The 15,312-nt window shown below is 54.1% G+C and overlaps 1 protein-coding gene across 1 annotated transcript in view; it reads right to left on the minus strand.

Moving 5' to 3' along the window:
- The window catches only part of BLACAT1 (BLACAT1 overlapping LEMD1 locus), a 35,798-nt gene that overhangs the window by 19,198 nt on the left and 1,288 nt on the right, over positions 1-15,312 (minus strand). The gene's annotated exons all lie outside the window — the stretch shown is intronic.

Here is a 15,312-nt window from a genome sequence, read left to right on the forward strand (position 1 = left end):
CTTCAGCAGGCTACCAGCCTCGCTCCCCGGGGAGCCAGGGGCACTGGGGGGGTTTACCCTGGTTTTTCCAGTCCTTGGAGGGTGCTGAGATGCTGTGACAACCTGCCTAGGAACCATCGCAGCTATCCAAAAGCACTTGAGTGCTTTTGGAAATCTTACTCTCCTGCCTTTCTAGCTAGTTTGCAGAAAACGCTGCGCCTGGCAGCTCCCACTGGCACCCAGAAAGTCACGTGTGGGCATCGCCTTTTGGAGCAGCACCCCAGGGGTGCTGGTATGACAGGACCTGAAGTGACAGTACCCAAAATTACAGGACAAGAGGAAACCTCCCTGGAGCCGAGGGCTCTTAGCGCTGCTTCGCCTTCTCTCAGGGCTCATCCCCTGCTTTCCCTGCTCCCTGCCTGCCTCTCAGGTGTGGGGAGAGCTGAGACATGCGCAGAGCCTCTCTGGGGCTGCCTCCATCCCCACCGCAAGGTGGAGAGAAATAATACATACCCGACCACCGAAACGGTCAGGATGGACAGATGGATGGACAGATGGATAGAAACTCAAGAGCAGAGCCTGACCAAGCTGGGTACACCTAAAGGATTTTGTTTTCCAAAGAGATCCATGCTAGCTGCATCCCAAGAAGGTGCAATCAGCCTTTCTTTCAGGGGATCATCTGCAGTTCCCCCCTCGCCAAGCCCCTCGCTTCCCAGCTATGGGCTGGCTCACGCCCTGGGGCAGGGCGTGTGGCACCCAAGTCTTGTTTAGTTTTTAAACATTAACTATTAGAACTTGGGGAGCAGTTGAAGTCAGAGTTGGGCAACGATCCATTTTCAAGCTGTCTTGACAACTGGCTCCAGCACAGCAAGATTAGATCTACTAATCACATTTATAAGGCACCCAGGATCATGAATTGGGCATTTGGAGAATATTTGTCATTGTAACAATGTCATTTCCTAGCCTTCAGCATGCATTACCTTGTCCTCCAAGTCGTTATGGTTGGACTTTTTGGCTTTAAAGAAACATGTACTTGGGGAAGAGGGGGTTCAAAAGCATTTGTCGTGTCGGTGCTCTGTGCAGCTGAAGGTGCACACTGTCTGTCACTTGTATGCCCCATGGATAGGGTAATACTGTGGTTATTTATGGGTTTTAATCAGCTTTCTCATCACCTGATTTTGTATTGATAGCTGCTTTAGCAAAACAGATACGATCCAAATCTTTCCAGAATGCTCTATAAAATCCCCCAGCTCTTACAGGCAATAAAAAGGGAGGCCAGGTAAGCTGAGCGACACCCCAGATCACGCAGTGCATCCTTAATGGTGAGCTCAGGATCAGCTTCCCCGTCGCTCCCCAAAGCAGGCATCTGACAGCGAGACACGCTGTCTACAACACCCTTATCAAGACACACCGGAGAGATGCATTCAACAAATCCACGTTTGCAGCAACAACAGCAATCACAGCATCGCAGCCTGTGCACAGCAGCTGCCGCGAGGCTGCAAGGCTGCAGCATTGCATTAAGGAGAGACAAGACGGAGCCCAGGCTCCTTTCGCAGGATGTGCTGGCAGCCTCAGAATCCAAAGGCTCAGGAAGGGCCAAAATAGTCCTAATTTTGCAGGTGCACGTGCAATCACAAAACACAGAACACAGCATAAAACTGGTCTGATTTGTTTTAAGGAGAGAAAAGAAATCCTTGTGTCTTCTGGCTACTTTTGCACTTTGCTTTGCATCCATGGGGATGCTCAGCCCACCCCTCTCCAGAAGAGCAGACACTGCTCGTGCAGCCTCTCCCTGATACCCTGGCAGCCCACGAGATGTGTTTTCCCCGGTGGTCCAGGGGCTGGCTTTCCCTAACTCAGGGATGTGTGTAGGAAAACTGGAACTGACGATGCGCTGAGGGGGCCGGGGCGTGCGGAGCTGGGCTCCGGCTGCCCCAGCACAGCTCAGCCCAGCGCAGCTCAGCCCAGCGCCTAGCTCTTGCAAGACTGGCTTTTCCATGGATGCCTGAGGTTGCTTTAGTGAGCAGAAATGTTCGCCCTGGAACAAGCAAGTTTGAGCCAGGAGGAGTGTATTGCAAATCCAGTTAGTTTGTACCAGTCAGCTCTGGGTAAAAAATCAGCTCTGAGAAGTTGCAACCTTTCCTTCCCACTTCCCATTTGGAACAGCATGTCACTTCCAGCTCTCCTTCATTTTTACCAAAAATATGTATTTTAGGTGACTGAAAATGTAATGAAAGGATTTTCTTTGGGTGAAACAAAATGTTCTCTAACCTTAGATGGTTTTGTTTCTCAGCTTGCTGAAAAAAAATCAGAATAAATTCATTTTGGTATGACCCCTTGGTGCTTCTGTGCTCTGCAAACCAGCAGATCAGTCCTCAGCAGAGGACCTGCACCTGAAATGAGCGACCCTTGGAGCGGCATGTCTGACCCCAGGACCCCAAGACTATTACTTGTGCGTCTCGGGTCACAACCCACATGATCCTGCCAAACCCCAAACCCCTCCGCTCCGCCTCTGCTCAGCCCCACTGCGCACTGCAAAGCATTGCTGTGTCCTCCAGCTTTTTTTCAAGGTGGAGGGATGAGAGAAGCAGAGAGGGAAGGGATGAGATAATGACCCAGATCTGTTCCTGCAAACTAGCCATCAATTTGCCACACAGCCCATTAAGAGAGGGCAAATGCAGCTCGGGAATCCAGGTAAGTCACTCGCTAACAAGATCCTCACGGGCCTTTTAGCACATTCCTGGTCACAGATATTTCAGCTCCCGCAGCCCCAGCTGTAATTAAGTCTGGGCTGTGAGGCAGGAGATGCTGCAGTAGCCAGGGGGGAATTTGTCTAGGTTTGCCGGGGAGGCGCGCAGGGCTGATGAGCAGCGGTGTCCCTAAGGCAGGGGGTGTGGAGGGGGCTGCAGCCCGAGCCATCCTGCCTGGCGCAGGGGCTGGTCCCTCGCCCAGAGGTGTGCAAGGAGGGCGAGCGCTGCTCCCCTCCCATCTCCAGCAACTTGGACTTGGGAACAGAGGGAGAGGGAAACCGGCAGGCTGAAGGGGATGGTTCAGCGATCGGGAGCAGCTAGAGCAGAGGGAACAAAGAGGTGGAGGAATTCGAGGGGGAAGGTGAGAAAAGAGCCCCATGGGGGTACAGGGGCACTTTGTCCAGAGGTAGAAGGCGAAGGCAGGATAACCATCACCTCTGCACCAGCGTAGCCCCTTCAACTCTCCTGGGGACACACTTCTCTGGGCTCAAACCTGCCCCGGGTGACTCCAGTGACTTCAGGGTCATCACCCTGGGCACAAGCTTGGGAAGAAGAAAAGAGATCAGCCAGTTTCCCACCCCCATAAATCAGGGCTGAACCCACTAAGGACAGGCAGTGCTGGGGAAAGCGGCTTTGCTAGGGTGCCCTCCCCCTCCCCTGGCAGACCAGACACCAAACTCCCTTTGCCTTTGGCTTCACCATCACACGCAGGGGCTCAGACAGCTCCTATAAAGCCACAGACCTGGATCCCTCCTGGGACAAGAGCAGAAACCACTGCCAGCAGTTGGAATTCACACCTCAGCTTCACACCGTGTTTGAAGAGAGGGTTTAACCACCCATATCCACCGAGGCTCCTTTGCTTCACTGGCACAAACAAGAGAAATTGCCCAGAGCCCCCCTGACTAAACCTCTTCGTGCACTGAAGGATTCCCAGCTGATATTCCCATCCAGGCTGTCCTGTGCCACCCCATCTGGCTGCAACACAGGACACTGGTGTGCTTCCCACTGGGGATTTCCCTCGGATGCAAGAGTGAGGCCAGTGGGGCAAGGAGAGGTGGCAGATGAAGGCAGCGATGGTGGCAGAGCTGTGGGGCTGGGGTGACCCTCCCTGCACGCCCCCCCCGATCCTCCCCATTGCCAGCTAAAGAAGATTAGCCAGAGCTGGGGTGACAGATCAAAACAGGACGAGTTGATGGTCTGTCCATGTGTGAGCTGCCATTGTGTGCCTGGGTGTGTGCAAGGCAGAACGGTGGTTAAGCCTCACGCAGCTATTCACGCCCTCCCGGGGGTTTGGTGAACCATGTCTCAGCACCGAGAGGTCAAGCTTGCTCTTGCTTTAGGCTTTGTGGGGTCTCTGCCATCGTGCTGCTGAGCTGGCAGCCCTGGAAGGAAGATCTCCTGAAAGCCAAGCTCAGGATGACCCTCCTGATGAGCCTCCCCCCATGTCCTCTGCTGTCATCGGCAGCTCGGTGCAACAGGCAGCGTGCAAGGGCAGCGCGCCCTGGGAGTGGGGAATGTGGGACTGGAATAAGAGACAGCGCGTGGAGAGGGACCGGTGGCATCCGTGCCTAGAGGCGGGTTTGTACACCTTGAGTGGTGGGGTTTGGGGAGCGTTGTGGGTGCATCTGCTGTGTCAGGTCCAAGGTGATGCAGATGTGAGATATTTGTGTTTCGTCTGCTGCTGGCCCTGTTGTTCACTGTTAGCAGTGATTTGTCATGTTCTGCTGGCAAGTCATCGGGGACTCGTGACATAATGTGACACCTATTAGCATAAGGACAAATTCTGCTGGAGAAAGTGTCTCTTTTCCACTTTGGAGACCTTTCCTCCGTTGCTCACCCTGCTGGACAGGGCACCAGGGACCCACTGGTGCCTCCCAAGGGACAGCCACCCCTGGAGGGGAGATGAACCCCATGGGGAGACCCACAGCTCAGTGTGAAGGTGCCCCAAGGCTGTCCCTGAGCCTTTTCTCTCTGCCTGGAACCATCCCAGCCCAGTCCCGCCCAGCCCTGCTGCTGAAGGTCTGCCACCGCTCCCTGGGGACACACAGTCTTCTGCAAAAAACAGGAGAGGACATCCCTTGGGTCCCACTGGGCAGGGAGCCCCTCCTCAGAGCAGGGCTCGGGGGACTCTGCCGTCCTCTCCTCTCCTTGCTGTTGCTGAAGCTTCCAGCAGAGAAAAATTATTATTCTCCGTAACAGTCTATCGCAGTCCAGACACGCGAGTGTGCCCAGGCACTTGCACACACACAGTCTCTGCACACCAGTACCCACATCACTGCACAAGCCATTGGGAACTGTCTGGTCTCCCCAGACCCTGCCAGACCTCAGGACCCCATCGCCAGAGTCCCTTCGGTTTCAGTAACCCAGCACGTCCGAAATAACGGCAGGAATCAAACGACACCGAAATCAAGGCAATTCCTATCTCACAGCAATTAATTTCCTTTTCCCTCGCTGACATCACCGTTCAGGTTAATACATGCACCACTTCCCTTATCTTTCTTTGGGATTACCTCATTGGAGAGAACCCGGAGAGCCTCCCTCTCCGCTGTGCCGAATCCCAGCACTGGTGTCGGAGCTGCAAGTTTGCAGCCGGAGGAAGGATTGCTCAAATGCAGTTCCACCAGCACACCCAGCTCTTCTGACCACACCGGCACTTCACGCTGTTTTCTCACAGCATTCAGTGATATTCAGCAAGGCACAAGCACCAACATATCTGCCCTTCGCCCTTCGGTTCACACTCATCAGAAAGGAAAATACTCTTCCGCACCAGGCAGCTTCTCTCTGCCTGCAGTCAGGGGTTCATATGTGGGTTTTATATGCGATACAAACAATGCAAAAGTGTTTGCGCACACACGCAACCCCCCAGTGCTACAAAACACACACACCCTTCACGTGTGGCACTTGAGTAAGACAAAAAACTTATCATATATGTACGTGAGCATATGTTCGTAGACAGGAGCACTCATACAAGTGCATGCTTCATACCAAAATCCAACAGTTAATGAGCTCACGTGTAATTTAGCTGACAAGTACGCTAACATGTGTTGCATGTAATTGTGTGTCAACAAAATACAGATGAATATATATACACACATCTCCACAAACATTCATATAGTGACAAATTTTGATCAGTTGGTGATTATTCTCATCTAAAACAAAGGGAAAGATTTTTTTTTTCAGCTATATCCCCACAAGAATGTAACTACTGCAAGCAAATGCCACACATTTGCTACAACATGGTGCGAACAGATGTGAATACATATATTCATATACACACACACACACACACACACAAACACATTTTCAACAAACACAATAAACAGATGAAGGACTTGAATTGCTTTGGGATGCTCTGCATTGCCCACAGAGTTTAAGTCCCTGGGGGGAGCTGTACAGGTAACGCATGCACATGGGAGCCGATGGATGCAGGTGTCTGCGTGTGCTTCGCCTGTGCTTGTTACAAATGCCCATCGTACACCGAGCGTGCAGCCTGTGCACCCACTGCTATTCACTGCCTCCTTCTCTCACACACACAACTCCTCCAGGCAAGACTTCAAACAAAGAAAGAAAGAGAAAAATGCTGTCTTACTTTTTTTCCTCCTTTTTTTTTTTTTTTTTTTTTTTTCCTCCTCTCTCCTCCCCGCCGCCTCAATCGCAGGACTTCAGCGGGACTGCAATTCTTTGGTGGAGATTATGAAAAGCAACTTGACAAACCGCCGAGCGCTGCACACAGCCGTGCAGAGGGAAAGAAGAGCTTTGCCAGCAGTGAAGAGAAGGAACAAAAGCCCAGCGATGCCAGAGCGGTGCTGAATAGGTGTCTTCCTAATTGTAAGGGGATTGTGTGGCTGCGTGTGGTTGCAGGGCGGGAGGAGGCGGGTGGAAGGGGCGATGGGAAGAGGCCTCCCTCCCACGCCGGCTGGGGACGGCCACCCGCAACCCCAATCTGAGGTTAGTGCATAAATTATCCGCCGTCTCTCGCGCCCTCCCCGTTGGGTCGCGGAGCCGCACACACGTCTGCATCCCTGCTGCTCCCATCCACCGACAGCTTCCCATTCCCCACGCAGCCCACCGTGGATACCGGGTACCCACTCGGCATACACCCCACCCAGGGCAGGGATGCCGGCTCTCCCCATCCCGTCTCTCTCCCGCTTTCTCCCTTTCTGCTTTGTCTTCGGCCCCGTCTCCCAGCCAGGCAGACACAAAAGAGCCTCTGACCTGGGAGAAGAAATAGCTGTTTCCAGAAAAAAAAAACCACCCGAGTGCTCCGGTGTGTGCTTTCAGCAGGCAGGGAAATTAAAAATAGCTGGTATAGCTCGAAATCAGAGGCAGCATTCCTTCCCTAATGAGTGTAATTAGCAGAGTGAGGATGGAAGCGTGTTTCCCTGGCTGTTCCCTGCATCCTTCCGTGTCTCCGAGCACCAGCCTGCCTGTGCTCTTCCACAGGCTTTTGAGAAACAGCGTTTTCCCACTTCCAGGAGCTGCTGGGGCAGAAGCTGTGCTTGGATGCAGCTATCAACATGCACTTCAGATGCCTTAAGCTCTCCCTCCACCTCTGTCTCAAAATAGAGGGTTTCAGACAGGATTAAATCCCCAAACACACATCCTGAGTCCTCTGGGGCTTGCTGAAGCAAAGACAAGTCGGATTTGGGACCTTTTTTTTTCCCCCCCCTGCTCATCGCTATCCATCTACTTTAGCTCTCATAAATCCCAAGCTGTCAGTGTAACAACGGGTGATTCAGTGGGGATTTAGCCAGGCTTCAGACCCGTGGAGCAAGCCAGATCCTCCTCCCGTGGCAGCTCCCAACTGAACATGAGCATGGCATTACCTCACCCTACGCCGGCTCCCCTCGTGCCAGGACGCGAGATTTGGGCTGCCCTCCCCTGTGGAGCCGGGAGGTCCCTTGGAGGGAGCAAGGACCTTCTCTGTGCTCTGCTCTCTGGGTAGCCCCCTCAGCTACCCTTTAAATCTAAATTCTGCCCAGGATTAGTCTAACCATTGCTTTTGGCTGCATCGTCCTGGGTGAGAGCAGCAAGCACCTGCGATGGGATGAGGATGCAGGAGGGTCCACGCTGCGCATCCTTCCCCCAAAACAAGGAAGGGGCAGCAAACGAAGCCCCACGGGAGGGCAACACGCTTGGAGATGTGTTGAGCAGCTCATTAACTGATCGGCCTAATGACCCGCTCGGTCGGGTTGTCTGCACAAGCCAGAGGAGGAGCAGGAGCATCCGGATGGGGCAAGACATTGGATGTGGCACGGGGCTGCCCGCGCAGGCAATCCAGCCATGCCACCAGGCTGTAGCAGGCCAGGAGCGGCCGGGCAGGGCTGCGTTGTCTCTCAGCATCTGCTCGGCTCTGACATTGTGCTCACTTGGGCTTTTTTTTAATTGTCTTGATGTCCCTCATTTGCATAATCCCCATAATGCAGCGCAGCAGGACTTTTGCTCTGAGCTAATAAATAGATGACAAAAATAAATGTGTCATGTAAGATTTGCTTCCATTTCTTTCCTTTGTGAGTGAGCTATCACCAAGAAATGATGCTCGCGGGGTTGATCTCACAGGAACTGTCAGCTTGGCCTGCCATAAGCAGCGATGTTCGCTTTGCCCGTGGTATGCAACTTTGCCAGATGTTAGGCTGAAGCAGCGAGCTGGGAACAGGAGGAAAAGGCGGCTGTGAAATGCAAGGATGTGCTCCTCGCCACCTGGGCTTTGCCTCCACATCGGTCCTCCAAAGCTCTTCCCCAAAAGTCACCCCAAAAGCAGGCTGGCAGCCAGTGGAAGGACTGCAGACCACAAAAAAGTTAATTGTTGTGTTCGTAACGCATTTGCATCCAGTTACCGCTGGGTAGGTACCTGGGGTCCCTTATTTTTAGATGCATTTTCTTCAAAATTATGTGGCACTGTGGTATCTTTTCCTCCCTAATGCCATGGCCGGCTTTTTGCTTGTGGTGGAGTTGCACTACTTATGAAATTAGTTCCCTTAGTTAAGAAAAAGTGTAATCACTTTTCCACGAATATCCAAGAGGACTCATGAGGCTGGAAAGGCAGCACGTGTTGGCTGCAGGACGATTCCCCCCTTGGTTTTACAAGAACTTATTTATCACCTCAAAAAACTTGACTGGGTGATGCATGGGGCAGCAATGGGAACACCAGAGCTCCCACCCCAAAACAGCCTGAACAGGCTCGAAGTTTTAAAACTTCGAGATAGGGCTCTGCATCTGCAGAAATCTCACTCCATGACTGGGTGTTTTCCTAAGCTGGAGCTCAGCTGGAAGTGATGGAGCTGCTGGGCATCACTCCCACATCAAGTCAGACCAGAGGATCCCTTCTGAGCATCAGGTCTGTGAAGCGATGGGGTTTGGATCTGATGGAAGATAGCAATGAGCCTCGTTAGGTTTCTGAAGATGTAGTAGAGATGGTTACTTTGCAGAGGGTGCTGGCAGCTCTGGAGATCGTATCTCAAGCATTACAGCAGTTGGTGGGGTTTTTTTTTCTTCCCGCAGCCCTGTGATTCTGGAGGATTCTCAGATCTTATATAAAAATGCCTTAGCATTTCCAACTGTGTTGTTTGTTGAGGAAAGCCTGAAAACATGAATCCTAAAGGGTAAAAGCTAGAAGAGAAATAAAGACCTGATAATTTATGAGCTGCTTTTTTTTTTTTTTTCTTTTAAAACCCTGACCAATTTTAAATCATTTTTATCACTGTACATAACTGCCTTCTGGCATGCGACTGCTTGAGCCTGGTGTTACTGTAACGAAGGATTCACAGCTGCTGGACAGTGGAGGAAAAAAACACGGCCCATGGTTTCCAAAATGCTCAGATCAGGCTGTGAAAGGAGCTCATCAACCTCACAGAGCTGCACTTAACTGACATTTAAGAGGTCCTGGGATGGGGCTTTTGGCTCACGCACAGGGTTTCCCAGCGGGGCTGCTTTGTAGAGGTCTCCCCCCATGCTGGAGGTGGGATGTGTTTGCAGCAAGCTGGGCTGGCAGCCGGGATGCTCGGGGCTGCCTCATCTGCGGCAGCAGCCCTGAGGAGGAGATGCACCTGCAGATGGGTGCTGGTGGGGGAAGCAAAGGCAGGGGCTGAAGAACAAGAGACAGGGAACAAAAGCAAAGGAGGAGGGAGAGGTGAGCTGTGGTGTAAGGCTGGATCATGACTCCAGCGGTGGTGAGCACCAGCAGGAGAGCTTTCCACTGTGGGCAGCCAAGATCTGCAACAAGTCCTCTCTCAGCTCGTCCCAGCAGTGAGTTCTGCACCCCTGATGGTCTGAACCAGGCTCAGCTGCCTCCCAGCCTAAGCACCAGACCCAAGTGGTGCTGTGAGACAGTAGGGTGCTGGGATGAGGGAAGGCAGAGAGCCATAAGGATGGAAAGAAGAAAAAAAACAGTGAGAGGTGGAAATTAGATGAGATACAGGAGTGAGGCATGGAGAACCGCGGCGCATCCCTCCAGGATGCAGCAAATAATTTTCCCCTTCCCCAAAGCACCATGGCAAGAGGATGGAATCATCCATCTTCATTACATCACCAGAATAGGCTCTGTCAGGTTACACTGTAAAACTAATCAATATTCCCTGTGGCCTTGCTGGCCGCAGCTCCTGCCACGCTGCAGGCAGCTGCACACAAGTGCTGGCACACCCGGGCACTGCTCCCCGGGCAGCACGGGTCCGCACGCCGCTGCGGGAGACAGAGACACCCAGTTACTGCCATGCACTGTCTACATATGCTTGATGTTTTTTTAAACGAGTTCACACTCTTTCTTATCTGGCTACCCAGGTATCTCTTTTTCCCCTTGCCATAATATCCTGACACTTGTCTGCTTATTTTCTGTAGGCAAGAGAATAAACATCCTACAACAAAACCCCACAGAAGTGCATTTATTCAGGGAGCAAGAGTCACCACAGAAAGCCTTATTTGCCCAGTTGCAATCACACAAGCCCACTTAGACTGCAAACCTAACTCAACATGCAGCAACCTGGAGCTCACGCACAAAACAAGGCACTTCCCTCCACAGGGACATTCCTCTAGAGCAAAGAGAAGCGAAGGGTTGTGCTATGAGCATTGCTTGGCTCCTCAACGCAGTTTGGACCAGCTTGGCCAGACTGCTCAGCACCCTGCACCTACCCTTGCGCCCAAAGCACCCAGATCTCGCACCCAAATCTTGCATCCAGCCCAGCCCGGTGCTGCTTTTCCCTGGGGAAGACTCCCAGCAGTCCCAAAGCAGCACTGGAAATGCTCCTTGTCTCATCGCTGCCTGTCCCTGCTGAACCCGCACGAACAGGGGCAGGGAGTTAATAAACCTAGGAAATAAAGGTCAAGATTCCATCACTGGGTGCTGCTGAGAGCAGAGCAAAGATGCTAAGCCTTTCAGTTGTGCATGGTTGAAAAATGATGGAGGGGTGCAGGGGACACGCCTGTGTGAGCAGAGCTGTTGCAAGAGCCGGGTGGTGTGTGGTGCAGAGGGGTTAACCCGATCGGTGCTGCCTAGATGGGCTTCAGGGATCAGCCCTTCCCAAGGGAGCACCTGGCTGCACCTAGAGCTGGGGCTCAGCAGCATTCCCGCTGTCCGGTTGCTCCCAAGAAGCACCAGCGAGAAGACAAATCCCTGGGATGGGAGACCCTCAGGGCAGACAAGACCCTGACCACCACATGGGTCTTTGGATTTTACCAGGAGATGCTGCAAGCACACTGCATCGGGAGTCCCTCACTGGAGGTAACAGCCCAGCAGCAGGGAGCCTGCACCAGCTCATACTGGTCTTTAATCTGGCACAGCCCAGCCTGTGTCCACCCTATGACTGTTCCTGGGGCAGGAGCCGAGGGGGTCCGGTGAGCTCCCTGCTCCGCACCGGGGAGCATCACCCCAGCCGTTTGCAAGGCAGCTTTCAAAGCGTTCGCTCCCGCCTCGTGCCTGGGGTCCTACTGCAAGCAAAAGTCTTGCCCAAGACAAGACCCATCCATCTTACTCCCAGCCTGGCCGCGTGGCTAAAAATAAGCCAATAAAGTAGCAATCACCTTGGAGCAGCAGCAGCTCTATTAAAGCGGAGCGAGCTGCAGCACCTGTGCCCCAGCTCCATGGCATGCGCGCGCCAGAACCCCGGGAGCCTCCACCTGCCCTGCTCTGCCCTGCTGCCGTGGCGTGACGGCGGTGGGAGCCGGCACAGCATCCCCCGGTGCTGCTCCACGGCCCCACGCTCCTGCCAGGCCCCCGCTCTGCCTCGCTGAGCTTCTCCAGAGATGCTCCGGAGGTGCCATGGCTGCACGTGCCGGCATAGGATGAAGGCGTCCCTGAGCCTCTGGCAGCTCTCCAGCCTGCTGGGAGGAGAGGGGCTGATGGCAGCAACCGCAGTGATTGTTTCTTGCTTCGCACCTCTCCCCTGTCCCAGCAGCTCCTGGGGCCCGAATTGTCCGTACACCCTGGCTGTGGGTAAGCGGTGCTCCTTGGGGTTGCTCGTGCACCTCTTCCCCTGCAGACGTTGGCTGAGGTGCAGATCTGTCCCCATCTGATGTGCGGGATGTTTGCATCAGTTTCCGTTGCAAACGCTCATTTGTCATGTAGATCTCCTGGCATTTTTTTAAAGGGTAGATTAATTTAGGGGAGCTCTCAGATCCAATTTCCTCTGGCAATGGCTCTATTAGGCTGTGCACAGCAGAGATACAGGCTCCCGTCCTCCTGCTGCTACTGATGGAATTTGATTCCGCGCTGCCAAATCTGCAGGGCTGCAAACACATTCTCACTCTTGATTAATGTGAGTAATTTCTGCTTGAAAGAAGGTTGAAATGAGCAGCCAAGGGGAAGCGAACGGTGAGGGTTCCCCCCACCACCACCCCTCGTCCTCCCCCACCCCTCACTGCTGTTTGCATTTTACCAGCCCTGGCATGGGCTAACAGATAAACAGAAGCGCTGGCCCGGTTTCAAGAGCAGCAGAAGGTGCGGGAGGCGGGGGGCAGCCGGCGCGGGCGGGACGTGGCTCCTCCAGGGGGGTGGGCGGTGGGGGTCGCCCCCGGCCCGCAGCTGTGCCGCAGACAGGACCCAGGAGCCCAGGCCAGCGCCACGGGGTGGGGGGCTGCGGGGAGGCTCAGGTGGGTGGAAACGTGAAGGGAAAGGGGGTCTGGCTACGGGGCGCAGGGGGTTGGACATGTAAGGGGAAAGGGCGTCCCACATGGGGGGCAGGGGGTCTGTACATGGGGAGAGGTGTCCTGGGGGTGCCCTGCCTGTCCCCATGCAGGCAGGCACAGCACTCCTGCCCTCAGCCCAGGTCCGGCCGCTCCTACTTTGAGGAGCGATGCTGTCGGCGAGGACGCTCAGGCCGGGATGCTGAGCATCTCCCTGGCCCTGGCTTTCCATCCTGCCCCACTCAAGGGTCCCCAAGGGTCCAGCCTGCTCCCAGTGGGCCAGCTGCTGCAGGGACTCCCTGTTTTCCTGCAGGGCATTCACACCCTCCGCTTTTGATTCCTTGAGACACACCACTTGGCGCTGATGTGGGGACCCGAGATGCCCGCATGGCTGTGTGGATTTGGAGAGGGAGAACCAGCTGGCCCATGCCAACACGGTGAGCAGCCCCTGCCCCAGCATCCCCGTGGCACCTACCACACGAAAACCTGCCCTGCAGTCAGGGTCTTTGTAAGACACCATCGTAGCAGCAGTAATAAGGAGAATTTTTTCCCAGTGAAATCCCGTCCCCTACGTCTTCTCCCTCAGGAGCAGCGGTGGCTTTGCATCTCCTCTTCAATTTATTTTTATAAGGAAGGAGGGAGAAAGAGAGTCACATCCTAATCTGGCAAAATGTCAGGGAGTGATTCAGAGAAGAGGCGAGCAGCAGGGAGAGGCAGCCCACACAGGAGAGTTGTTTCTGATTTCCAAATGTCAGCATGTCCTTTAATTAAATGCTGATTAACAGGGGATGTGCTCCCTTGCGCTGGAACAGGGGCTGCTGCTGGTAACATCGCACTCTGCGGAGAGCCCAGGCGATGCCACCAGCCTGCTCGCACCCATGGGATGAGCTGCCTGGCACGCCGGAGAGGTGGGAGAGCCATGAGAGCTGGCCCTGGCTGAGCAAAGCAGCCTTGCCCCGTGGTTTGCACTGAGGGCACCAAAGGGTGCTGGTTCAGCTGCTGCACGGCTCAGTCACAGCAGGCAAGCCTCTGGTGCCCAGGTCCCTGCTGTCTTGTCTAGCCTCTGAGCTGGGATTGCGCCCATGATTTTTTTTGTCTCCGAGTGGAAGTTGCATTGGATCTAGTTTAGTGAAACTGAATGCAAACCCAGATGTGGATGCTCTTACTTTAGTCTGAGCAGCTCTTTTCTTCCTCAGCTTCTGTCTGTTCTCTACACACTTAAGCTAGGCTGCAAAAATGCTCTCGCATTTGGGATGTCTGAAACAACTTGTGTAGCTAATAGTGTCCCTAAGCATTATCAGTTACAATGCTTCTCTTTGTCCTCTCAGGCATGCCTTGTGTTTGAAGTCAGTGGGAATGTTATCCTTGAGGGTGGGAGGGCTGGGCTGGGCTCTGGGCTGCGTCTGCCCTGGCAGGGTGGCAAACCCTCTTGCCTCTGGAAGTGGAGAGCAGCACCGTGCAGAGATAGCCACATTGGAAGGTGGCCAGTCACTTGCGTCCTGGCTGCCACCCTGCTGCCTCCACCTGATGCTGTCCCCAAGCACCAGGGCTGATTCTCTCCCTCCCATGGTGCAGGGAGGCGGCATGTGGGATGGAGCAGCTAAGTCCAGGCAGCACTGTGCCTTGTTGTGTGCTCCCTGGCGCGGGGAGCTTTGCACGGGACCTTGCTATGTGCACTCCCTCCTGGTGAGCATCACTACGTGCCCTGGGATGGGCGGTTGCCTGAGCCCGTCTGGCCTTCGGGATGGTTCGGGCTGGCCCAGCTGCAGGTTTTGTTCTGGGCGTCACAGGGTGGGAGCAGCCCCACTCCAGGAGTAGCAGGTTTATCCAGACCAAAGAGGCACATTCTGCTCAGCACTGCGTTCGTCTGGCTGACAAAAAAAAAATGTTCCCGAGCGTACAAAAGCTCTTTAAACTGCACCGAAACTTTTACCTCGGACAGCCTCCTTCAGAGACCGGTGTAATGCTGCGCACATGGAGCCGCTTGCCCAAGCAAAGGAGGTTACAGGGCTGCAGTCACACGCCAGACAAGGCTAAATCTGAAGAAATAATCTATATTTAAACCTGCACTTTTCAGTGCCAGAGCTGAGAGAAAAAGCTTTTCACGCTCATCCTCCCATCTCCACAGCCACCACCACCCTGCACAGCCCTCCCAGCACCTGCAGAAAGTCTGTCCTCCCTTTCTGTGTCACCTCCCAGCAGCTGGTGGGGACAGAGGCACAGGTGGCGAGTGGCTCTGGGTGCCACGTTGCCCCATGCCCCGCGCGATGTGCAGCTCGCAGCAACAAGTGTTTGCTCTCCCACAGCGACGCTGCCTATTCCCAAGCGCCACCTGATGGCATCATCTCCAAAAAGGGTTTGTTAGACAATATTTATACCGGCACAGACACCAGAAACAGCTCCGGCACCAGGGAGGGTGCAAATGGGAAGCAAGGCCCCTTGGCTGAGAGCAACCCTGGGCTCAGCACCC

The sequence above is a fragment of the Falco biarmicus genome, chromosome 16, assembly GCF_023638135.1.
Source record: "Falco biarmicus isolate bFalBia1 chromosome 16, bFalBia1.pri, whole genome shotgun sequence".
NCBI classification, from domain to species: domain Eukaryota; kingdom Metazoa; phylum Chordata; class Aves; order Falconiformes; family Falconidae; genus Falco; species Falco biarmicus.